Source organism: Leptodactylus fuscus, chromosome 2 (genome assembly GCF_031893055.1).
Source record: "Leptodactylus fuscus isolate aLepFus1 chromosome 2, aLepFus1.hap2, whole genome shotgun sequence".
NCBI classification, from domain to species: Eukaryota; Metazoa; Chordata; class Amphibia; order Anura; family Leptodactylidae; genus Leptodactylus; species Leptodactylus fuscus.
This window is the reverse complement of record NC_134266.1, coordinates 56909130-56937063: the sequence shown is the minus strand read 5'-3', so window position 1 is coordinate 56937063 and position 27934 is coordinate 56909130.

The following is a 27934-nucleotide window of genomic DNA, read 5'->3' as shown; positions in this document are numbered from 1 at the left end:
TAGTCAAAGCAGAGAGAAGATAGCATGAAAGGGAGCCTGTTTGGGTGATTCAGGACACTAAAATACCTACAGGTCCCTTTGGAACAAGGATTAAAGGGGGTTTTTTTTAGGGCAAAAAAAAAAATCATTTTTAAAAAATGGTGTGTTAGTGCTATTAATAGGTTAATAAGTGCAACCAAATACCTTTAGCAGTGTTTTCTGAGTTTCTCTGTGAGCTCCTGGCATCTTCTGCATTTGTTTATACAGACATCTTCCTGTTCTGTTTATTTCTACAACTATCCTGATGCTTTGGGCTTCACTTTGAGCTGACTCCCTCCTCCTCCCTCCTCCTCCCTCTCTCACTCCATCCCCTTCCCTGTCTTACTGCCTACCCCTCCCTTTATCACTCAAACCCCCTTTCTGTTTCCCTAGCTATCTCGCCTACTACTATAGCCCTTCCTAACTAACTTAACCCCCCCCCCCACCCCATCATACTTACATGATTTCTGATGTGGACCTTCTAGTTCTAGGACCCCACTCCTGCACAGAAGTGATGTCCCGTGCCAAGAAATCCAAACAGGAAGACAAGTATGATAGGGTGGGGGAGGGTAGTTTAGTAAAGCTATCCGAGCCAGCATTAAAAAAAAATCCTTCATACTTACCTAGCCCCTATACTCCTGGCACCTGCACACTGGTTCAGTGGAGCAGAGAAAAGCATAACTCTATTTCACTGCACATGTACTAGAGGTCTGGTGCGTGTGTAGTGAAGTCGAGGTGTATTTCCCTAAATTCACTGAACCACTGCAAATGAAGAGCTCAACGGAAAAATGGCCTAAGTCCAAAAATCAATATTGTGAGAAAAACGAAATTTAAAGTTTTAGCCTAAAGCAAACGGGCATTATTGTGGAATATATCTATCCAATGTAATCAGCTAATGAACACCGTTAATCCTAATCATAAATTGTATTATTTATTAAAAAAATTGCAGCTTCATGTATAAATATTATTTATTTAATATTATTAATTAATTACTACTATTATTAAACGATGAAGAATAATAATTACCTGCCTCCCTTTTCGGCGCTAAATATGTGCAAAACTCGATTTAGAGCCTTTTAAACAATAAGACAAAGTTTTTACACTAATATAAACAACAGACCGGAAGTCACGATTTCAATGAAAAAATGACCAACGAGAGTGAAGTAAGTAAGTTTGTATTGGACTTAGGCCATTATTCCATTGAATGTAAATTCTTCTGCATTGAAATATATGGACTTAGGTCATTAATCCTAGGTACCTTGTAAACCCAATGCATAGAACGAGGTACAAAGAAGCTTTCTAGGTAATAATTTGAAATATGACAAAATGTGGACTTAGGCCATTTTTCCGTTGAGCTCTTCAAATGTTTTGGGAGCAACAGAGATGAATTTGATATAGCTCATCAGAGGCATCTCTAAATAAGTATACAAGTTTTTACAACAGGGCTATTTAGGACAATAAACCCCTGGTCCATATGGACCTGAGGGTGGTTTATTATTTCAAATTGTTCTCACATGTGCCTTTTAATTCTTTGTTGTGTAATATACTTAATTTCAGTTCAAGGAAAAGGAATGACCGTCTGAAGCCTCGGAAGCCGGACCAGCAGCAACCAATTGAGTTGTAATGTGCTGGTGCCTACTCGCTAGCAGTGGTCAGGTGCTAATATAGTTCTCTTCGTCCGACACCACACTCCTCCAAGGCAACACACCGGTGTTTCCTGCCTTTTTCCTCAAGAGCTGGCACCAAGACGCCAACCCCTGCTGGTCACCTGAAACATACCAATGGTGATGAAGAACACAAACACTTGACTCTTCACTGAAGTCCTCCTTACTAAGGTAGGTGTTCAGGAGTACAGGATACATAATACTTCAGTGGTACAACAGATGAGAGTTGACAGGTGGAAATTAACAGTAGATGTTAGGCCCACTGTGCAAAATTGCAAGTCCTGGCAATGAACAGCATGTTTCTGCTTTTGTGGGGGATGTACTGTCTGTCACTGGATATCCCTGCCTCTTACCCATGAGTGTTCTTGGATGTCCAATTCACAGAAGTAGATGGCATTGTTGATGACAAGTATATATTCTTCCAAGTTATCCTCCAAGCTGGGCCACTCCTGTATTAAGGGGGCCATTTCTGTCCTGGAGAACCTGGGGAATGCCTGACATTAGTGAGTAGCACCACACTGGAGGATCAAACATTTTCTCCTGTAGCTCACAGGCACAACCACTTTCTGCCTCTAAGGATTTACACAACACAGCTTACAGAAAGTACTAGAACACTACCATGCAATGACCTCAACCAACCAAAGTGACACAAATATTAAACACAGTGCAAGCACACCATGACACAAAGTACAATACAATTAATAAACCATGCCATACCAAGATGTGGTGTACTAAGGTTAATAACACTGCTTTATGACTATAGAGACAACTGGGTCTGGGGGTTAAACCCTCCCCATGCAACAGGCCAAAATCTGTAAGGTGCGCCTCTCCCCCAACACACAGTTTATGGAGACAGTTTGATTATAAAGGAGTCAACCCATGTAAGAACACTCCTAACCTAAGTTGATATTCCCCCAGGTGTCAAGATCAGTGCTTTGAAACTGTGAGACTGGCTGTACCCATGAGGTGCCATCTTGCTATTGGCAAGCAGTTTGTACAGCAGTGATAATAAGCTACACAGTTCAATATTACATTGTGACATGGACTTCTGCCATGATGAATGAGGCACAGGTATCACCGTATTCTGGTTTGTGAGGCCACAAAAGAAAAACTTCCAATAGCCCTGTTCTAGAACTATGGTTGTAAGTCTGCCTTATGCTTTTGTGCCTTTCTGCCTTAAGCTGCTTATGCCCATTAGACACACATATATACCCAGATGAAACATGGCTCTGATTTGTTTAAGGATTCCAAGTCAATAAACTATCACAATATGGCAACAAAGCCCTTGAGAGTCCACAGTTAGGAACAAAAAACTGCTCATTTCTTGACACACATATCTGGACATGTCCAGTAAAGAGGAAGGGTGAGAGAGGACACATCTGTAAGTCACTGGGTCCAGATTAACTTGGCATGATGTCTTCATTCTCATGTTTACAAGAACCTCCTGTCTTCCAAATATGGTGGGAATGTGTACTGGACATGTGTGAATCATTCTTGTTCTTTCTTCTGGCAGCCACTTGTCTCCAGCTCACCACTGAATCGCTCATAGTCAATGAGTTGTGTGAGTATTTGTTAAGGCTGGAGGATATAGCCATTCATCTATCAAGGCAATGTTTACCATAACTCCTTGTTGATGGATTCCATGGTAAAATGTACGTTGGGTCTAGTACTCTGTTTCTGGTCAGTAAACATCTCGCTGTTAGTATTTCTCAATTGAAAATTGGTTGTGTTGTTCACTTTTATGTGTGATCTTATCAGTTCAATACATTATATTACTAACTGAGCTATATGATACTGGTTGTTAAGGAAGCTGATGCTGATAGTATATAGTGTAGTATATTTGCAATGATTGTTGATGCTTAAAGTTGATCTTGACTACATCTAGCTACATGTTAAAAAATAGTTAATTAGCTGAATTTTGTGAAATTGCCAATTTGACCAATTACGGTTTCAGAACTGTAATGCTGAGAACATATAGGCCAAGTTTGCAGTGCGTAGGCCACTGTGATGAATATCAGCAGCATTGTGGAAGGGATTTCAATAAATAGTGTCCATACAATGGGGGGAAAAAAACCAACATCACTACCATTACTTAGTGACTTATACAATAATACCACCATACTGTTACTGCTACTGTACAAAGGACAATATTAATTACTACTATACAGTGGTAGATACCACTGCTCTGTTGTCCCTGAAAACAAACAGTGCTCGATAGTGCCCCCTTATTATAGTACCCTCTAATTACACTGCCTCCTTACAACTTATAGTGTTCCCTTATAGTGCTTCTTATTATCGTGCCCTCTTATTATAGCATCCCCTTATTATAATGCCCCCTTATTATAGTATTCTCTTAGTACAGTGCCTCTTTACAACTTAAAGTGTCCCCTTATAGTGCCTTCATATTATTTATAGTGCTCATTATTATCATGCCACTGTATTATAGTATCCCCTTATTATAGTGCCGCCTTTTTTAGTTATACTGCTCCCTTACTTACAGAGAATAAGAAATCCAACTGGAACAACTTAAGTTTAACCCTACTCCAGAAGTCAGAGATGAAGTGTATCCTACACAAGCGGAAAGATGTAGTGATGTCTGCCTGCCTGCACCAGGACAGTACATGTGATTCTGTGGCCTACAATATAGCAGGGTATAGAGCCCATCCTTCCATGATCTGTCATAGGTGACAGGTCTCAACTCTATCAGAGTGTGAAGACCTTGTTTTGTTTAATAAAATGTGGTGTTTTCTGTTGGGGTTGGACAGGGTTTTGATCTGGTGGTCTGGGGTCTTATGGTGGTTTCCTTGCTATTAGGCTATCTGCTTGGGCATTTGGTATCAGCCTTTTGAGTGTACCTGAGATTCTATGGATTGAACCTCAGGTGTGGGCCATTATCATTATCCTATGGGACTATCCTGGGGCCTTTATTAGGAGGAGGGCTGGCTTCCCCAGTTTCCGGTTTTCGTTGTTACCACCTAGAACTCGTGGCTCAGGGAGGAGTATTGTTTGGTAGAATTGCAACTGACTAGGAAGTGGTGTGACTGCTGCCTTGTGTGTGAGTCTGGTTTGTCCCTCCACACTTCTACTCTGCCCTGTCCTTCAGTTCTGTTTGCCTGACACTATCTTATTGTTTGTGAGGTTTAGGTTCCAGTTTGCTTTGTCCAGTCCTGTGTTAACCCTTTCCTCACCTCTCCACTGTCCCTCTCCTCATTTCTCTTGTTACATATTGTGTTGTGCTGCGTGTCTGTTGTCCAGAACATCCCGTCCCGTTTGTTTTGTCTGCAGCTGCACCTTGGTTTCTGCAGGGGTGACCACCGTAGTATCCCCAGCCCCTAGCTCTCTTGTAGCTCTCGCCCTATCTGTCGGCTAGGCCTTCGTGTGAGAGAGTCAGGAGTTGTCGGGGCCAAGGCTAGCTTGGGTACAGCTGACCACCACCCACAGGCATGGCCTAGCTAGCCGCCGTAGCGTCATGGAAAGTCTCCTTCCCCTGTTTCCTTTAGCGATGCAGTCTGCTGTCTAGATTCTGTGTCTGGGCATAGACACGAACGTAACACAGAGCTCTGAAAAGATGAAAAGTCTGGCACCAAAATCCACTGGAGGCCCCATTGCGGATGGTGGCCAAGGGCATTTCCCAGCTTACTCCCCACAACCCTGACCCTGGCTGACAGCCATGGTAAAGACCACCTGATTTTGGCTGCTTTTGCTGTAAATGGGTCCTTTGTGCCATCACATGTGTGCCTATTAGAATCTGAGGTCAAGTGACCACTGACGTGACACAGTGGAGGGAATAAAATAGGAATAAAACCTCACATAAGACAACAATTATAATAAGTGTTTTAGCTTAACATATTTATTCAACAATGAAGCGTTTTCTCTGCCCAGAAATCCCCTTTAAGTGTCTGTATATTCTGCTTCTGATTTATGTTTTGCACATCAGACATACTCTATTAGTCTTTGGAGTGTGTTCATTGCTTGGTCATTCAGCATGACTCTTTTTTCATTTATTATAACTGTGCAATGCGCTCTTATTCAGAGTGGCGTACTGCACGGAGAGGGGGAACCGGCTCAAAATAAGTCATCTCTGCGTCATTGATCTTTGTATGAATATGAATGGTCCTTTGAAATGGAATAATGTTTAGATGTTTTCAGTTTTAATGGTCCATTTTCATATACTATACTGGTATGAGTCATGGAGGTATCTGCCAAAGCTATAAAATACTGAATTAAGCAAGTATTAGCACCGCTGTGGCTAATGATCTTCAAATGGTGAAGACGGGGAAAGCTGATTTAACTTGAGACACATATATATTAGAATTCAGAAACTGTAATACCGTAATAAAGAAGCAATAAACACATCTCACTTTGTATTGTCTCGGCAGGTGACCTTTCCATTGACTCTTCAGACTGGTAACGTCATATGGAAACACCACAATAATGCATTATTATTAACCTTTGATACTATTGTATGGTGAAAGATAAAGGGATATGCCTGTTGGTGCTCGTGAGATCTCTGCTATTCCCTCTGGCCGGCACTGTAAATCAAATCTCTCAGCGAGTACAATAAAGATAGCCTAAAGAAGCAACCAAAAGTCACATCCAATCAGTATCACCCCATAACCCTACAGAACAGGTGATCAATATTCATCAGCCTCACATTTCTATTGCGGGAGATGGTTAATAGGCTGATAATGCCATCCTGCTTGTAGCCAAATCTCATCAGGGACAAGACAGCTGGAGCTAAGGGAGAAAACTTATCAGATCAGGCAGTAGGCAGTTTACGAGGCTAAAATTAACCTTGGACCATTCACATAAGGAACTAATTGTTTATGACTGCTAGATTCCTGCCGGTGGCAGAGGTTTATTGCTCTGCACATATCAACTTGATGTGAGATTTTGAGATGCCGCAAAAAAAAAAAAAGCATAGTCTTATTATTTAAGCAGCAATATTTGACAGCGTCTATGGAAATAACACAATCTGATGTTTACCACACTGTATAAATATATTCTAGAGGAGGGCAGATATAGACAGATACCGGGGGCAATAATAGAATCTTATATACACAGACATATTCTCTTCCTGGAGGTTATGTTACATATTCAAGTGATAGTCAGCAATCCTGGAGACATTTCTGCAAATCATGGCATGAAAATAGGGACATGTGGGGTAGCTTTCTTAAGAAATCACATTCCTATGGAAGTAGTTGAACATATCACTAAGTATCCAAATAAGAAAGTGTCACTTCAAGGCGATATTACCCGTATATACTCGAGTATAAGCCGACCCGAATATAAGCAGAGGACCCTAATGCTACCACAAAAAAACTGGGAAAACTTATTGACTCGAGTGTAAGCCTGGGGGGGGGGGGGGGGGGGTAAATGCAGCAGCTGCTGGAAAAATTCAAAAATTAAAATGGTCGGAGTTTTTAGGTGCAGTAGGTGCTGGGGAAGGGGAGGGGGTGTCTTGGTTGTCTGTCTGCCCCTTCCCTGAGCTTGAGGACTGTTTTTTCTTCCCCCACTTGGAATTAAGTCTGGCTGAATATAGGGTATCTGCAGTGCTATTAACCCCTTCCTGAAGAGGAACACTGCAGATCCCCTATATTCAGTAGACCGGGAACTTTCAGACACAGGGATACCTAATGTGTATAATGTGTTTCACAGTCATTTTCTACTTTTATATGTATTCTAGGGAAAGGAGGGATTTAGAACTTTTATTTTTTATTTTTTTTAAAGCTTCCCTTTTTACCCACTATTTTATGGGAGATTCTATACATTAATATTGCAGCTGGTCATAGACCCCCCCCCCCCTCCTAAAAAATATATATATATATATTTTCTTTTTTTGCTGACTCGACTATAAGCCGGGGGGGGGGGGGGGGCTTTTTCAGCACAAAAACTGTGCTGAAAAATTCGGCTTATACTCGAGTATATATGGTCACGATGGTATTTCTAAAGAGGGGCACACTTGGGAGGGCCCTGTGAGAAGGTGACAGGCCAAGTGCTGGAGTCCAGATATATCAGCCCCAGGTTTATGACATATGTGTGGTCCAGGGCGGATCTGGAGTAGGCCTCGGCCCAGGTGTAGATCCTTGACTCATTGCTGGGCCAGAAAAGGCTACAGATCCTGCATTGCAGTGCAGTTTCAAAATAAATAAGATGTGTGAGCTAAAACATAACTTTTAATAAATATCACTTTAAAATAAGTGCAATGTGTCATGGATAAATTTTTGTGGGCACATATGAAATTTATTCATTGGGTACTTTATTATTTTTGTTTATTCTTCATTTGTCCCAGGTTTTTCTCACTCTCCAGTTTATCCTAAAATATCAAGTTTCCCACCATCTGATTTGTCATGTATATCAGTGGTGCTCAAAACATTAGCGGCAGTGGTACATTAAAATACCTTCAAAGCCACTTGGAACTCAATTCATCATGCTATAGACTCATAGGAGACTCTGCTTCCTTCACAGAGTGCTTGTATAACTATAAGGCTTCTTTATATCAAGGCTAACTCTTACTCCATGTATTAGTCAATAACAGTTACCATAGGGATTCACTGCCAGAGCTAGTTTGCAAAGGACAGGGTAGCTTAGCACAGTTGTATTTACTTGTTCCAGAAAGCCATCTTATCAGTGTGTATTGCAGTGCAGTTCCATGAGGTGAGAGGAGGTGTGTGGTTCTGTCCTGTAACCAGTGGTGAACCTAGTCTCTCTGCTGAAGGAGGCGGACGATCAATAGACGCCCCCCCCCCAACCTTCCTAACTAAATACCGGGGGGGGGGGGGGGGGTTGATGTTCATCTTTTGATCGTCCGCCTCAGGCAGCAGGGGGAAGGAGGGGGGTGCTTGTGGTAACAGTGTATACAATGCAGCAATATTTTGTGCAGTAATACTTACAGGAGACGTCTTCCCACATTTCATGTCTCTTCCCTTTGGACCGCAATGACCACTTCTTCCAGCTGTGACTTGACTCTGTAAAGTTTACAACACAACACAATTTTTTACATACTTTGCAAGCGCATGGATATGTGAAACTCTTTAATTTTGGAAGTCTCTCCTAAAGATTTCTACATATTTTTTTGCTTTAAACTTCCAGAAAAGATCAAAACAGAAAAAAATGCAAAAAAATAGAAAAAGCTCTTAAAATGCATATCCGCTATCTCTTTAATTTATTTGCAGATTGGAAATGAAGTACATTAAATTAAGTGTTGATGGAAATGTCTGTGTAATTTCATCTCCCTTTGGGACCCACAAAGCAGATGCTTCTAAATGAAAGATTTAAAAATGGTAAAATCAAATATGATGATCAAATACTCTTTTGCCTAATTTGTTATTGAATGCAGGAATAATTGCACGGAATTTAATCTAAGTTTAATTAATTTATCTTATTTTTTACATTGCCAAGTTACTTTGCTAGGTGTGTTTTAAGGTCAATCACAACTCCATGTTATGGCATTCTAATAGGTTTTATTATTATTATTATTAATAATAATAATACATTTTATTTACATAGCGCCAACATATTCTGCAGCACTTTACAAAGTGTAGGGTTCAAGTACAGACAAAAATATACATTACAGAGAAATAGTCAATTCACACAATGAGACTGAGGGCCCTGCCGCTTACAATCTATCAGGTAAGGAGGGTGACACAAGAGGTAGAAGGGCGGCATCGGAGTTATCAATGCTTAGACAGTGGTACAGACATTTTGGTGATAGAGGTTACTGTGATTACACATAAAAAAGCTGTACAAGTTCTCACCAGTCAAGATGCTTTAAACGTGCAGATGGTGCCAGGACGTATAAAGTTACAGTCTGATACGGCATGATATCCTGTGGGGTAATGTGGGAGCTTGAACAGAGGACAGTTTGTTTTAGGGAAGATGAAAAAATGTGTCTTTAGTTTGCGCTTGAAGCTGTAAAAATTGGGAGTTAATCTGATTGTCTAGGGTAGAGCATTCCAGAAAAGTGGTGCAACTCTGGAGAAGTCTTGGATATGGGAGTGGGAGGTTCTAATGTCTTAGGTCATTGAGTGAACGGATGGCATGGGTTGAGCGATAGAGATGAAAGAGGAATGTAGGGAGGTACAGCATTAGGGCGGGTTCTGTAGATGTTTTTGAGGTGGAGATGACATGAGCATGCAAGTGATTGGATATTGGGAGTGAAAGAAAGGTCTGAATCAAACACAATCCTGAGGCAGCGGGCCTGCTGCCTAGGAGTTGTAGTAAGGCCGGAGACTGCAATGAATGTATCAGGGACAGATCTATTAGAAGGTGGAAACAACAGTTCTGTCTTTGAAAGATTCAACTTCAGTTAAAGCGAAGACATGATATTTGAGACAGCAGAGAGACAGTCACTGGTGTTCTGTATTAGTACAAGGGTGATGTCACGAGATAACGTATATAATTGGGTGTCATCAGTATAAAGATGGTGATGTTTTGTCCAATTGGGGGCTGTGTAGAGAGAAAAGAGCAGGGGACCTAGGACAGAGCCGTGATGAACCCCAAAGGAAAGGGAAAGAGGGGGAGAGACAGAGTCTGCAAATTATACTCTTAAAGTGCGATCTGAGAGATAAGAGGAGAACCAGGATAGGGTGCTGTCCATGAGGCTGACTGAGCGGAGCATAGTGAGGAGGAGTTGGTGGTCAACAGTGTCAAATGCTGTTGAGAGATCTAGAAGAATAAGAGAGAAGTCACCATTCGATTTAGCCATCAGGAGATCATTGGAGACTTTTGTGAGGGCCATTTCAGTAGAGTGAAGAATGCGGAAGCCAGATTGTAAGGGGTCAAGAAGAGAGTTAGCAGAGAGGTAGAGGATGAAACAAAACTAGACTAAGTGTTCCAAGTTTTTGGAGATGAAGCAGAGGTTAGAGACGGGTTGTTAGCAGCAAAGGACAGGTCAAGGGAGGGTTTCTTAGATAGTTGGGTTATGACAGCATGTTTGAAAAAGGATGGACAAATTCCAAAAGAGAAAGAGAGGTTAAATATTTTAGTAAGGTAAGTTGTGACAGCAGGTGACCCAGACTGGAGAAGGTGTGAGGAGAAGTGGTTACAACTGCAGGTTATAGGGAGAGAAGAAAAAAGTAGCTGGGAGACTTCCTCTTCTGCAACAGGTTCAAAAGAGGAAAATGAACAGGGTGAAGTGTGCTAGGTAAGAGTATCAATGCCTCCTACGAATTGGGCAGTTATTTCCTGAAGGATCTTATCAATTTTGTCATGGAAATAAGTGGTCAGGTCTTCTGCACTAAGGTCTGTGAATGGCGTCTGCATCTTGGGTGTGAGTAAGGAGTGAAAAGTTTCAAAGAGCCTTTTAGGGTTACTGGAGAGAGAAGAGATGAGAGCAGTGAAATAGACTTGTATGGCGAGATGAAGGGCAGAGCTATAGGTTTTGAGCAAAAACTTGAAGTGGAGGAAATCTGAAGGTGTACAGGATTTTCTCTACAGACATTCAGCACACCTAGAGCATCTCTGAAGAAAATGAGTCTGTGATGTTTGCCAGGGTTGCTGCCCCCTACGTTGAAATTTTAGAGTGGAGGGGGAAGCTGCCTCATCCAGTGCACTTTTAAGGGTTTCGTTATAGTGACTGGTGGCCAAATTGTGACAGGAGTGGTTAGCACTACAGTCTTGCAGCACTGGAGTCCTAGGTTGAAATCCTGCCAAGGCAAACATCTGCAAGGAGTTTGTATGTTCTCCCCGTGTTTGCGTGGGTTTCCTCCGGGTACTCCGGTTTCCTCCCACACACCAAAGACATACTGATAGGGAATGTAGATTGTGAGCCCTATATGGGACAGTGACTGTCAATGTCTGTAAAGCGCTGCGGAATGTGATGGCGCTATGTAAGTAAACAGTACATAAATAAATAAAATAATAAGAGATGGGGTACAGAGAGGACTGTAGAGTATCTATGAGGTGCTGGGTGTTAATAGCACGTAAATTCCTATATGTATGATCGGAGAGAAAGTACTGATGGTGAGAGACAGAAGGTTATGGTCAGAGAGCGGCAGAGAAGAGTTGGTAAATTTAGAAACTGTGAGGAGTCTATGGAAGACAAGATCAATCGTCTTTCCATCTACATGTGTGGCGGGAGTGGAAAGTTGTGAAAGATCAAAAGAAGTGGTTATTGAGGAAATCTGTGAGGCAGCTGGGGAGACAGGGGTGTTGATGAGGATGTTAAAGTCACCCATGATGAGGGTAAGAATATCACTGTATAAAAAGAGGGGAAGCCAACAAGTGAGGTGATCCCGAAATTGATAGAGTGAGCCAGGTGAACGGTAGATCAGGCTACGCGTAAGGAGAGTGGGCAGAAAAGTCTGATGGCATGGACTTCAAATGAGGAAACAGTGAGTGAGGGTATGACCTGAAAAGTGCAGAGTGGTAGTCATATGTGAAAGACATATGACTACCCCTCCACACTGTCTGTAGACTGGTCTAGATTTGAGTGAAAAATGTGTGGAAAAATAGTGGAAATTTAAATTTGGTAATTTAAAAATTAAGAAAAAAAGGGCCAAGTGCAAATTCACATTAGGGGGATTTTGGTTATCACAAAGTTTTCTGTTTTTAGATCTTTTGCTCAGATGTTTCTATGGTTACTATGTACAATTATAAATGTTTCATAAGTTTTTCAACTAAGCAAACAATAAAAATAAACAAATGCATCAAGCTTCGTATTGGATACCTGTGTTTTCTCATGATTCTGCCTCTGACGTAATCTTTTAGTACTGACAATTTTCCTGGACATTTATTCTCCTGTTTCAGATCTGCCATGTATGTTATTGTGGGTTCTGGTTTTGTTTTCGGTTAGTGGGGCATTTATTTCCTGTAAATTTTTTGGTAGTGGTAACTTGGACTCCCAAATCCAGCAAAGTCCATCTGGCCTTGCGGCTGGTACTGTTAAAGGCATTTGTAAAGTCTAGGCCCATCTGGCACTGCAGTACTTGTTAGTTATCTTCACTTTGACTATGTGTTTACATTATAATCTTCTTTGTCTGATACTCCAGCCTACTAACATTTTATTTTTATTTTTTTTAAAAGTGCCATACAAAAGAAATCAAAGCTGACCGGGTGTCTAGTGAAAAGTCTAGAGACTATAACAATGCATTTCTTGATGGGTGTACAAGGGCATGAAGCCTGTAGGGCTGGCATAAGAGCTCGGATGGGAGGGGGAATGCTGTGCTATGCTTAGTAATATTGTTTTGTATCAACAGGGTATGGTCCAGGAGATTCAAAAAGTTGGCAATATTGATTGGCAGTTGAGTTTAAGTCAAAGATAGGAGTACCCGAGTAAGAGGAACAGTAATGGTAAATTATTTGAGATTAAATTAGGATATCCAAGGCACAAGAGGGCAAAGAATAATGAAGAAAGAGGTCAGTTTAGGGGATGTTAGTTTAGTGGGAATCAAGGTTGAAGGAGTTGCAAAATATTATTAACTTCCTGAAGTAAATCTTCTCTGGCAGTGGAGGACAAGATGTTATAGAGCCAATAACCCCAAACCTTTTGAGATTTCTGCTGAGATTTAGGATGGATGAAGACTATCCCTTTATATGAATTGACCAGGCGATTCCACATCTTGAGCTTTGGGGGCATGCACAATGTATCACAGTACAATAACCTTATGGGCCAGAAAGAGACTTTCTTGCAATAACACTCTAACATGGTGTGTCCAGTTATAGACAACATTGTTCCAAGATTTCTGATCCAGGGGGCACTGCCAGACCATGTAATGGAAGTCAGCTGGGGAGGTAAAGAACTTCAGGCATAGGATCCACCCCATGTGATGGAGATGAGATGGTGTGTGGTAGGCCTGAGGGTTAGGAATCCATCCCATATGATGTAGGCGAGATGGTGTATGAGGATGAGGCCTGATGGATATAGTATAGTTAGATGAGCTTTTTATTGCCTACTAACATGTAAGTGACATTAGTGTTCTTCCAGAGCAATAGCTACTTTTTGTGGTAGCTGTCTGCTCTGTTTCATAAAAAGAGGGGTGGCTGAGGAAGCTTCTTCCTCCCTTCCTTCTATAATTTTCATATACCCTAACACCAGATTAGTAATTCCAGCTAATGCTTATGTAATATGGACTGAATAACAGAAAGTGAAGATAATGGTGAAGCATGTTGAGTTTGATTATAGCAATTTCCATCCGTTAACCTCGAAATGATGTTTTTCTCCTGCAAGATTGAAAATGAAATGAATTTTTTAGTGTGTAAATAAAACAGAATGCCCCGCAGCAGTTTCATGTGTTCACAATGGTCAAATTGCTTTAGACTTCAAGAAAACATGTCTGGAATAGTGACATGGCTTTTCTGCTTTTATGATGAAGCTTGGCAAGGCACAGAATAAGACGGCAAGTCGACAGATAGAAGAAAGTGTATAGCTCACAATTTCTCCATATATTGGATAAATGAAGAACAGCTTGAACCTGGCACCTATTGAGTTTGGCATTTGTTATAGATATACCTAAGGAAGAAAGAGCCAAAGACAGAAATGGAAAAGGGAAAATGACAAAGGCCTCCGATATGCCAACAATATCAAAGGCCTATTGTCAAGTCATAAAAGAAAATCTTCTCTACGTTGCATCACATCTGGGGGCTTATTGTTGGGGGATGAAATTGGTTCAATTGATGAAATCACTCTGTTCCAACCTTTGCATCCCTACAAGGTACCTTCAACTCTCAAACTGGTGTTTTAATAGTTTTTAAAAATAAAGACGAAGCTGAGAAGGGAGGCAGCGAGCATGGATCCGGCACCAGAGACCATGTCTCTACGGAGAATTGTGTAGACACAAACGTACAGCTACAGCAAACTGCTTGGCTATTGGACGCTTCCTGTAAAATACAGGTTTGCTTGAAATTTTAACGCATACTGACATCTATGTCTTAGGTTAATTCTGCTGCCTGATGTTTAGGAGCACATTATAATATGTCGTCAATGCTTATCTGTCTTCACAGAAATTTCATTACCATAAAATGTGACAGCAAATTGATTTCTTTTAAACAGGTGAGTGGATGGAAAAGTCAGTTGTCACGTCAAGGTCAAAGGCTGGGAATGTGTATACGTTTCGAGAAATTCTATTCCCGTTATGGAGTTAGCTGGAGGATGAAACAGTGAGTATCACTCCTGGAAATTGGTGACTGTGACAAGCAGGTTTATTTAATAAAGTGCTACAGATTGGATATTACCTGCAGCTACCAATAAGATGTGAGCCCTGCAAGCCCCGGGGAAAAATACTTAATTACATCATTTATATGCCGTGATGTGAATAGCTATTTACTGCCGAAGAATGTAAATCATTTCCTCTTGGTTTATTATGATTTCGCAGAGATTATCTTTAATTTTTCAAGGGGCATTAGATATAAATATACATACAGTTCTGTGCAAAAGTTTTAGATAGTTGTGGAAAAATTGCTGCAAAGTTTTAATAGTTTGTTCTTGTCAATTAAGGACATGCAGTGAAAGAGCAGAGGTCTCTGCTTGATTCCTGATATTAAATGTGAAAAACATGGTTTGGGCTTTTTTTATCATTATTTGTGCTTTTTAGTGGACTGTATATGCTTGCTGACTCCATTAGACAGTTTAACCAGGATCCTGTGTACTTATTCCATGCTTCTATGCAAATTTGGACGATCATCTCAAAGAGGTTTCATTGTATATTGTGGGGAAGATAGCTTGGTAGCAGCAGTGGTGTGGACTCAACCAGGCAGAGACAGGGACACAAAACCTGTAGCAAACAGGTTTATTTAGTAAAACAGCAAAATAAATAAACCTTTACTCCAGGTACAAAATAAGCAAAGTAAAATACAGCCTTAGCTTCAGGCAAAAGAATGTCAACAAAACCCTGCTCGTCCGAGCACTAACTATAATAAATAAATAAATAAAGTACTAACTGTACGTATGGCTTATTACCAACCCCACAAATAAACAAAAATAGCGCAAAACAGTCTCACCAGACTCTCAGTGTGTCAGGACAGACCCAGGCACCTCCTCTCACTTCCAGGATCTGCCCTTAAGTGCAGGCTCTGCAGCCTTTTGTGGCCCAGTAACAAGCCCAGGACCTACACCTGGGTTGAGGCCTACACAAGACCCACCCTGGACCACACATAGGTCAGAAACCTGAGCCTGATATATCAGGACTCCAACACTCTGCCTGTCACATTCTCACAATATTAATACATGTACTTAAGCAGTCTTCTTGACAGGTGGTTAGTGGTATGACAGTACTGGCCAGAAGCATGAGAGGTCCTCACTTTAATCTTTGTTATGGGTCCTCATCACCTTTATTTATGCCCCAAAGTCAAACATTTAAACAGCTCTTATTTCTCAAGCCATAGACTCTGCAAGACCTCTCAAGGTGTCCTGTGGTATCCAAGACAAAAGAAGCTGATACTTTTAGACCTTAGGTGAAATGCGGTCTATACATTGGACTTGTCCCATAGATCTGGGGAATATGAAGGTCAAGTCAACACCTGAACTCTTTGTCATGTTCTTCAAACTATCTTTGAACAATTTCTGCACATCCCTTAGCACTTTACAACCAATCGCTACATTGACAGTCAATATCAGACATTATGGAGTAATAAATTAATCCTCACTTCAGAAAAAAAATAACATCCCGGAGCCTTTCACTGATAATACTTAATGCTGGACGTTCCAGTTGATGGATCCTGTTAGCCAACTCTCTGTCAAGGCAGTGGCATCAGAAAAATGTTGTCCATAGTGAAAACCTCACATACACAATGCTATTAGTATTAGAAGCCAAGCTATGAGTTTTCCTTCTATAACGAGGGTTTATTTGTAATGCTCTATAAAAATAACTTTGAGCGTTCAGTTCAGAACATTTACTTTTTGAGTGAATTTGAAGAAAAAAAACAATGTTTTTGCATGTTTTCTGCTTGTAGACTTATATAGTGATTTGTACATTAGTACAAAGCAAAAATAGCCCATGGAAACTAACAAAAATGCAGCTCAAGGTTCAGATTTCTATGTAGTTTTTTTCTACTTCCTAATTCTCAAACCTCTCACAAGAAACATTGTTTAAGTTATGTATTGCAACAGATAACAACGCACAACTCCTTGCATATGGTTACCACATCTATCTATCTATCTATCTATCTATCTATCTATCTATCTATCTATCTCCTATCTATCATCTATCTATTAGATTTAGCATTCGGCATCAGTAACAGGGAACATTACTATTGCGTGGGGACATTTTTAAGAGCACCAATAACGGAAAACTGAAGGAAACATTACTTTAATGTGAAGGCATAAAGGGAGACTTTAATGTGTAGGTAGCAGAAGAGGTCACTATTACTGTGTAGGGCCACAAGGGGAGAAGCTATTACAAGGGGTTACAATCACTGTGTGAGGCACATATAGAAGCATGGACCAAAAGGGGCAGTATTATTGACTGGAGCAACAAGGGGGCATTATTTCCATCTGGAGCAGAGTGGAAATGAGTAGAGGTGACCAAACGTCATGAGATTTGTTTCGCCCCTTTGGTTCATTTAGTACTGAACTAGTTGAGATAGAACCAGAAGTGCTATTATTATACTCTGGGGTCTCACCAGACCCCATAGTATAAGTGGAGCCACAGGGAAGTTGACAAAAAATAAACACTTATACTTACCTTGCATCACTTCTCCTGGATATGATTGCGGCGTCCATTGGTAGCTGGTATCTTCTTCAGGCTTCTTTCAGGGTCCATCTGAGGTCACGTGATTGGCTCAAAACAAAATGCAACAAAATCTGCAACCAAAAAAGTTGCATTTCCGAAACATGGGGCCTCAGCCTAAACCTGTTTTTCAGACCCAAATCGATTTTTTATTCTGTTGACACCCAAATCCAACACAGATGAGCTGTTGCAGCAGCCTCCTGGTGCTAGTAGAAGGCAGCATGTGCTACACCGCCTCTATTCAAGTATTATGCAGTGGATAGGGCTCTGCATGCACTCCTTGTCCACTAGCACGTTCCAGCACTCGAAGACTACTGCAACATCTGATCTCTGCTGGGTCCATGGCCCTTGGCCCACATGCAGATCCTATGGATATGTCCTCAGTATGAAAAAATTGATTTGGGTCCAGAAACCCCATGTAAGGCCGGGGCCCCACATGCCGTAAATACTGCAGAAAAAAATGCTGCATTTTAGAGTCATTACAAATCCCATCCACATATTGCAGAAAAATAGGCACAGCAGAAACTCTGCAATTTCCAAAACCATTGTGGTTTTAGAAATCACAGCATGTCAATTATAACTATGGAAAAGCTGGGGGTTTACCTATAGATATAATGTAAGCAGAAAGTCCACAGAGGAAACTTTTTTTTTCACCTTCATACGTCTGTACTTTTGATCTGCAATTGCGGATCCACAGTTGCAAATCAATGTATTTCTATGGGCATTGCAGCCTATGCATTTTTTGCAGCCGTGTGTCTGTACTATATACAAAGACTGCATATTATGAAGTTTATCCACATTTTTTGGGCACCTACCAGTGTTTTGGGATCATAAAGTCTTTTTGCAGATCCATGATTGTGGATGACATGCCGACATGTTTTTTGTAGATCAGTGTTTGCGGACACTGAAAACCACTGTGGTCATGTGAAGGAGGCCTTAGGCTCTGAATTGTAAGAACTTGGTACTGTAGAAACACTTGCAATGACTTAGAACAGTTAGAACATGAAGAGGCGGCAGGTAAGCAGACAGTGGAATATACCAGTCGTAACCATTAATTATTCGTTTAGCTTCTTAAAATCAATTTATAGGTAAAAAAAAAAAACTAAGACACAATAAAGTAAGACAGAGCAAATACATTAAAGGCTTCAAGGCTTCACAGAAACAATTGAAAATGTCTTCACCTCTCTTAAGCAGTCAGGCAGGGAAATGCATTTTCTCAAGAGGCTTCTGTTTGTGAGCAAAGCATCCCTCTTTTATTCACTTTCTCAGAGGAAATTATTGCTATGTATGCCATACTGCAAAAAAAAGGACTTGTATACTTCTATAAGCTAAAAGTATAATAGGTAAACTATTTAGGACTTAGTGCACAGGATTGACTTTAGTAGTAGTAGTTCAGCAGTTGGAACTTTCCTGCGGCTTGTTATCCCTTTAGTATAACAGCTTGTATTATCATACATGAGACATGTATGGAGCAGAACTCCATTATTAGAGCATGTTCACATATTAGTGTTAGGGTCAGTGGATCCACACAGGCTACACCAGAGAGAAGAGTCTAAGAATTTCTTGGTTTAACCAAGTGAGGCCGTGGTCCCGCAACCCCCAAAAAACACTGCTATCATTATACTCTGGGGTTTTCTCAGACCTCAGAATATAATGATTGGATGGGCATGGGAGGTATGGGAACATAAAAAACACTATTACTTACCTCTACTGCACTCTGGTAGTCTTTGGGCCTATTTGGTGACGTCCCAGATGTCAAGGGGGCCAGCCCAGCATTATTATGCGTTGTGAGGTGTCTGGCTCATGTGTCTTCTGTGCTAACATTGATGAGAGCCAAAAGCAGCGTGTAGTGCACCGGAGCCCAGGAGAGGTAAATAACAGTGTTTTTTATGTTTTATGGTCTCCGATCATTATACTCTGGGGTCTGAAAAGACCCTTCAGTATAATAATTGTTCATGGGTGTTCCACTATGGGTCATAATACTGTATGCAGGGGCCACTATGGGGCATCATAGTGAGTGCAGGGGCCACTATGGGGAATAATAGTGTGTGCTGGAGCCACTATGTTGCACAATAGTGTATGCATGGACCACTGTGGAGAATAATACTGAATGTGCAAGGGCCAATATGGGTCATAATACTGAATGTGCAGGGGCCACTATGAGGTAAAATACTGCGTGTGCAGGGGACATAGTGGGATATTATACTGTGTGGAGGGACCACTATGGAACATTATACTGTTTGGAGGGGTCACTATGGGACATTATAGTGTATGTAAATGGGGTGTTATACTGTGTGGGGGCAAGGAAAGGGGGGGGGGTGAGTCAAAAGTTTGGTGGGGGTCCCAGCCATTGCTAGTTATGTGACTGGTTTAACCCCTGTACAGGGAACAAGACTCCACTGTAGGGAATACACAGGTCACTAATCCTGAAGTAGTCCCTAATTGGTAGCTGTGGAAATGAGGCAGCAAGCATCAGCAAAGAGTTAATGAAAATGGGAGACCGATGCAGTGGTAAGCAAGTCTTAAGACTGGTGCATGGTCAAGGACAAGGCCAAGGCCACAATCTGGTAAGTACAAGGCAGACTAAACTGGGGCTAGGCAAGGATAATGTTGGGACAGAGCCAAGGCTAGGAGATAATACAGTAGAAAGCAAAGTAGCAAATGGACAAGAGCCAGGAAAGGGTTGTGCTCCAATACCTAAGAAGTCTACTGATTGATCTGAATATGGATTGCTAAAATAATAGACCTGCTGAGACTTTAATTAACTCAGTATGGACGGGCGCTCAATCCCCTTCACCTTTTACACTTAAGTTTTATTAATAGTAATGAGTATAAAAAGTAAAAGAATAAAAGATAGACTAGGTTTCACATTGGCGTAGCATTATTTCATAGTTCTGATTATTTAGTAGCAGAGATATGTAAAGATATTCAGACATGTCCCATAATGGCCCTGATCATTTACCGCTTTTACTGCTTTATTGCAATTTTTATATTCTGGCAGCTTTTGCATTATTAATATATTTTCTAATAATCTTTATTATCAATTTTGCCTCCTTTCTGTGAAATCCTTCTTCAGGCTTCCCTTTGTTTCTGCATTGAGAGCTGTCCCCTGTTACTCACTGTGTACTGTGTATGGGATTGTGCGTAATGCAGGGAAAATAATGTTGGGGGTCACTTCAAACAGTTATATCTCAGGCATTTTGAATGTAGAAACTTGTTCCTTGTGTCGTATGAAAGCGAAGATTCTCAACTCTTATATGACATTAAATGTGTAGGGGCTAGGACTCCTAGGTCTGCCTAGTCATTTCAGACTTTCTTGTCACTGCTGTAGATCTCTATCTTTTCAATAATCTGAAGAACCATAAAATACTACGCAATAGTACTATGCAAGTTTGGACCCTACCATACTGTCTCCAAACACAATAATGCATGGTTAGGGTGGTGTTTTTTCCTAACTGTTTAGCCTTTACCATTAATGGGTTGTGACCATGATGTATTGTAAATGGTAGATCCCGTGTCATTTAAAGTAACAGCTGAAAAGCCAGAGAAGGGAATAGATAAAGCTCAGTGACTAGAATGAGCGTCATATTAACCCCATCCACAGGATAGGAGGTAACTTACTACTGGTGTAGGTCCAAAAGCTTGGATGCCATTGATCATAAAAATGGAGTCACTTGTTATGTGTGCAAGGACCCCATTCAATTCTATGTTAAGGGAGCCTTCACACAATGTAACACTGCGCTCATTCTGATCGTAAAAACACGTTCAGAATGAGCGCGTATAAAGCAGCTCCCATTGACTTGAATGGGAGCCGACATACGTGCGCTCCCCATTGAAATCAATGGGAGGCTTTTTTCCCTATGCTTTCAATGTATTACGCGCGGAATACACTGAACGCATAGGGAAAAAAGCCTCCCATTGATTTCAATGGGGAGCGCACGTATGTCGGCTCCCATTCAAGTCAATGGGAGCTGCTTTATACGCGCTCATTCTGAACGTGTTTTTACAATCAGAATGAGCGCAGCGTTACATTGTGTGAAGGCTCCCTTACTGTCAGAGATAGCTGTGCACTATACTCAGCCGCCCTGTGCTGGTGTAGTAAATTGTTGAATCTGTTTTCTGAGAGCCCTTTGTTTCATGGAGTCCTTAACCAAATGTGAGCAACGTCAAAGGTGGACCCATTTGTAGATGGTGTAACCATGGACAATTTATGACTTGTCAATATATTTTTGGGCATTTATTCCATGACTCTGTTTAGAAGCAGTCTGTAAAACAGATTAGCCAGATATCATGGTTGGGTATGAAGGTCAAGGTAATATAATAGTCTTGTATTAGTCAGGTCACCTATTATTATTACCTATTGTATGATATATGAAATGACCATGCATTTGAATGAAGTATGGGAGATTAAGGTGCTTGGACACAAATGTATAACTGACATTGCATCCTTCAGAATGGGTCTTGTAGTGACTATGTAAGGGACTCGTGGTAAAATCTATGCCTTTTGTTCTATTGTGCAAACATATACACATCTTCTACTGCAGGCTGAGGCTGAGGGCTTTCTATAATCTATTACTGTCCCAGGCAATCAATATTTTAGAGCGAGTGCTAAAATAACTGAATTTAACTTAAATGGTTTTCATAAACAATTGACTTCTACTCTAGAGAACACAGAAAGTACTGGAGTCACAAAGAGCTTTGCTTTTAAAGTTAGAAAGCACTGCAATGTACACAAACCAAAGCTGGATGTTATGTTATGTTAGCAACAAAGCTTCATTTTCGCTTCACTGTACATTAAGAACTGTCTCAAATTATTCTGAATTACAACAATACATTCAACCGAAAGAGAATTCTTGTGTCCTATTGTCTCTATTTCATGATAGAAACAGAAAAACAAAAATCCTGATGGAGAACCTGGGTATTCCCTATGATGGATGTCCTTTTGTCTGATGAAAAATTTGTATATGTATTTAGTGGTAGGTTTACCTTGGATTTTATTGCGTAAAATCAGCATCAGACACATTTACATGTGCATATAGCCTAAAGATAACTAGACACAAGGAGGAAGCACTGGGAGGATTGGGGATGCAGATACTGTAAAATAATGTCATCGTTCAATTGCATATAATTTTTATACTAAAATTTTAAAAGATAAATCCTTATATAATTCCTTCACTGAAATAGAAAATATCCTACTGTCAGGGATCAAGGCCTCACACAAGATGTATCTGCTCACTGTATACTAATTCTGGGGTATCCATACATTTTACTCACCACGCAATCAGAAAAAGGGGGACGCTGCTTCCTCACTCCCTTTCAGCTTACCTGTTACTCTAGGCTATAAAGGACTGAAGCTACCACTACAATCGTACATCTACACACAGAGCTGCCACCAGTCACCACCTAAGGGTAGACAAGAATAAAATGCATCCAAACCACACACAAACAGCACACAGAAGGATAACGTCGCTAAGTAATATTTCTTCTCTTTGGACTTGTGGGGATGTTTAGAGCCAAAGGACAATCTTATTAAATTTTATATTCAATATATATATATTGAATATACATTACACATATAGAGATACATTAAAGACACTTATTGTTGCCCTGATTCACTCTCGCCTTGACTACAGTAACTCCTTACTAATCGGTCTTCCCCTCACTAAACTCTCCCCTCTACAATCTATTCTGAATGCAGCGGCCAGGCTCATCTATCAGGCTAGACGCTACAGCGATGCCTCTGGTCTGTGCCAGTCGTTACATTGGCTGTCTATTCATTATAGAATATAGTATAAAGTTATCACCCTCATCCACAAGGCTCTCCATAATGCCGCACCTCCCTACATTTCCTCCCCCATCTCTGTCTACCGCCCAACCCGTGTTCTCCATTCACTCAATGTCCTAAAACTTACATCCTCTATTATCAGAACTTCCCACGCTCGTATACAAGCCTTCTCCCGAGTTGCACCACTTCTCTGGAATGCTCTATCCTGGACAATCAGGATAACTCCCAATTTCTACAGCTTCAAGCACAAACTGAAGACACATCTTTTCAGACAGACCTATCACAATTCTTAATGTTAATCCTTCCGTACCATAATTAGAATCCCTAAAATGAACCCTCTTCTGTTCCTGCTCTCACATTACTCCACACAATATGATGCCATTTTAGGCTAACTTTATATGTCCAGGTACCATCTGCACGTTAAAGGACACGACTGGTGATGCCTCATACAGTTTTATGTTTGTGTAATGACAGTAAACTCTATTACAAAAGTGTCTGACCTCTGCATAAGCAATGCCGCCCCTGCTACCTCTTGTGTCACCCCCTCTACCTCATAGATTGTAAGCTCTTGTGAGCAGGGCACTCAGTCCCGTTGTGTGCAGTGACTATTTCTTTGTAATGTATCTTTTTTTGTATCCTACAATTATATAAATAAAATGCATTATTATTGTTTATTATTATTATTATTATTATTATTACTATTATTAATAATAATTTTGACTATTCTCTCAGATTTTGATTTTGTACTGCGCTGCTCGACTGGTAACGACCTCTTGGCTAGCTGATCTCTCTTTTTGTTGTTTATCTTGTCTGCGTTCTGTGTCATCATTTATATCTAAGTAGAGACTGTTGCCTAGTTGTCCTCTGTTGCCTAGGACAGGGAAGCAAGTAGACAGGGACAGGGGAGGGTTCAGCTTAGAGCTCACTGTCTTATTGTGCCCCTCCACCTAGAGCTCACCAGCAGCTACTGGGGAATTGCTCTTCAAGCTATTCCCTTACAACACGACAAAAGCCGTTAAAAGAGTTAAAATTATGTTCCTAAGGGTAGTTAAAACATTAAGTGTAATTTAGACTTTGCTACATCTGTACGTCTTGACTTATAAAAAGAATGGACAAAGATTTTTTAAACTTTTCACACCTACAAAATGTTACCAGTATATGTGACATGTATAGGATGCATACTGCTTTGTCCAACAATAGATACATGAAGCTAGGAAGCCTGAGCGCGATGTCACTTTAAGACCCAGAGATGTAGAATAATGGCAGCAATTTAAAGTCAATCATAAGCAATCAGGCCGCCAAAAACATGACTGCCTGTGAAATAGCCAGTGCTTCCAGATGGCATCGAAGGCTATTCAAGTTTTTCAGTATGGAAACAATGACACTGCCTGCTGCTATTTTGCATCAGTTGCTGAGGGAAATGAACAAGGGAATAAAAGGCGGAAATTAAAGAAAATGATATCATTGTATGTTTACAAGTGCGAATGTGCTTTGGGATGGAAAAATCTTTTTTGTCCTTTGTTCTTCTTTCTTCTCTCACTTTGAGATTAGTAATGTATTGTATTTCTGTCTCACTAGACTCCAACGTCTCTAAGCTTGTTTTATTGTATTATCTTTTTTATCGGTTGTATAGATTTACGTATTTTTTAATCCTACTGATCACGGGACTAGCTGACGTTCATTTAATGTATATGGTCACCTTTAATTTATCATTACAGACAAGTAAGGCCTTGTTCACATCTGCATCATTAATCCGTTCAGGGGAGTCTGTATGGGAACCCCCAGAACGGATTACCGAACGCATTGGCAAGCGGTGTGCAGTGAAAGCTCACGGACCCTATAGACTGTAATGGCGTTCATGTGCTTCCCGCACAGTCTCCACATAAGATGCCACTTTCCGTGCAGAAAGCACACAGACCCCATTATAGTTTATGGGGTCCGTATGCTTTCACAACACACTGCTTGCCAATGTGTTCAGTAGTCCGTTCAGGGGGTGCCCATGCAAACTCCCCCAAACGGTTTACCGACGCAGATGTGAAGGAGGCCTTAGAATTTGTTCACGCACCAGTATTCAGGTTTTCCACTAAAGAAGTCTTCCCATTATTAACTTTTACCTGCCTGTGATTTTTTTTTTTTGATTTTTGTTTTTGACTCCCCTCCTTCCAAACCCTATAATTTTTATATTTTTCCTTTCACATAGGGCTTAATGGATGTGGGACAAATTATTAATATAAATTCAGAATGGGGTGGAATCAGAGAAGATTTTCTTACAGGTTTTGTTTTTACAGTGTTCAGGCTGTATTCACACAGAGTAACGGCAGGCGTTTTTTTTGTGTTTTTTGCACATAGCGCCGCGTTAACGCCGCGTAGCGCCGCGTTAATGCCGCGTATACGAGGCGTTAACGCCGGTCAACGTCACCGCAAAATAGCGCGGCGATAACGCCGCGTATATGCGGCGTTAACGCCGCGCTACGCGGCGTTAACACGGCGCTATGTGCAAAAAGCACACAAAAAACGCCTGCCATTACTCCGTGTGAATACAGCCTCACTCTGCAGCCAAAATGACATGTCACCTGTATTCTTTGCTTTGGTATGATTATGGGGATGCCAAAATTCTATAGTTTTATTAATGTGTTAACCCCTTAACAAAATCTAAAGGTTTGCAAAAACTTTTTTTTTCTGAAAGGCCCCATATTACACCATTTTGTATTTTCATGTACAGTACAGGGATGCATAGGGTGTTTTTTTACAGGCCAGGTGTACTTTTTAGTTATACCAATTTGGGGTATGTCTATTGTTTGATCACATTTTATTCAAAATTTTATCAAAGGCGAATTGGTTTAGCAGTTTTGTTTTTTTCAGGGCCATTTCTAGGGGTCATTGAGGATACAAATGTATCCCCTTCCTTCCCTTCATAACTTTTATGCTTTTCTGTCAACATAGTTATGAAAAGGCTTATTCTTTGCGTGACGAGTTGTATTCTCATTCTCCACCATTTTGATGTATAGGTAATCTTTTTATCAGCTTTTATCAACATTTTTAGAGGGACCAGGTCAAAAAAACTACAATTCTATCATTATTTTTTGCATTTCTTTTTTACAGCATTCACTCTGCATTAAAAATGACATGGCAGCTTTGTCCGGCAAGTCATTATGATTACAGTGATACCATATATAGGGTACGATGGGCTCCAGGCTATTCAGAAAGCATGAGCCCCCCCATTCATGCTAAAGTTCCCTGTGACAGAATAATGTCCCATGGTGGTCCTCCACGCAGTATAATGTCCCATAAAGGCCTTTGATTCAATATAATGTTCAATAGTGTCCGTCCATGCAGTGTAATATCCCAAAGTGGCCCCCATGCAGTATAATGTCCCATAGTGGCCCTTCCAGGCGGAATACTGTCTCATAGTAGCCCCCATACAGTGTAATGTTCTGTAGTAGCCTCATAAAATATAATGCCTCACAATGGCCCCTATACAGTATAAAGTTCCATACTGGCCACCATAGAGTATACAGTCTCATAGTGGCCCCCATACAATATAATGTCCCATAGTGGCCCTCCATACTATATAATAACCCAGAGTGGGCTCTATGCTAATAAAATAAAATTTCTGCTGAACCAAAATTTTCTGGGGTTCAGCTGAACCCAAAATTTTGGGAGTTCGCCACCTATGAACTACTATTATACTCTGGGGTTTCTTAAGACTGGTATGGATGTCAGTATAAATTTAATTATCACTACTATATAAACCAGAAAAACGTGGACTTCTTTTATATTATTTAAAAAGGACCGTTCAGGTCCTCGGGCACATATGGTTTTATATATCGCTAGAAAGCCGACAGTTTGCTGAATTCAGCCTTGTCCCTTTTGATCTTAGAGACACCCTTGTCAAGCTTATCTAATAAACAACTAAAGTTAGGAGCCATCTGCGTACCTAAAATGAGCCTATGTTAGACCAGAATTCAGTGGCAGCCACTACAGTACATACCCCCATTGTATTGTTGTCAACCATTAGTCTGATTAATGCATATTACACAATATACTGTATCTAGATAAAAATGTTGTTCACAATTATTACACTCTATGTTGATAAAAAAGTTTGTTTTTGATATATAACTTTTACTTAAAAATCTGACTGCATGCTGTTCAGTTCAGCTATTCAACACTTAAATGGCTTTTCATTCGGGCAAATATAACTGCTAGGTCTGTGACATTTCTCTTAAGAGAAAGTTCTACCAAATAAAGTAAATCTCATGAACGTGTAATCCCAGTAAGCATTAGCCGTTACATAATTAGAAATTTGGCACGTTTCAAAGAAAATAACACATCCATGAAACTTGGCAACAAGCCCAGCGCTACCGAACATTGGAAAGTACTGTACAGCGTACAGTATCTGTGTGCCTGCCGAGGAGCAGGTAATGTGATATTAATGTGCCGCAGTAGTAGTGCTTACACGGGGACGCTGGTCTATGTGGGCATCCTATTAGATACTCTAAGAGCGGAGAATTACTCAACAGTGACTACAGAACAAAACAGGAAACAATACTGGATGAAAGGGAAAGTCAGCAATAAAATTATACAATTGTTGTTAACCCCTTAATAACCTGGCCTGAAAGCTCCTTAAAGAGCAAATATTTCAGCAATTTTGCATATATGAGCGCAGGGCCGGCGTTAGCGCACGGCATAGTCGGGCAAGTGCCAGGGCCCACGTCTGTCGGACGCCGATGAGCTGAATACATAGGCGATTAAAGCAGGAGCTGTGAGCTCAGCTCCTGCTTTAAAGCTGCGGCCCAGCTTGC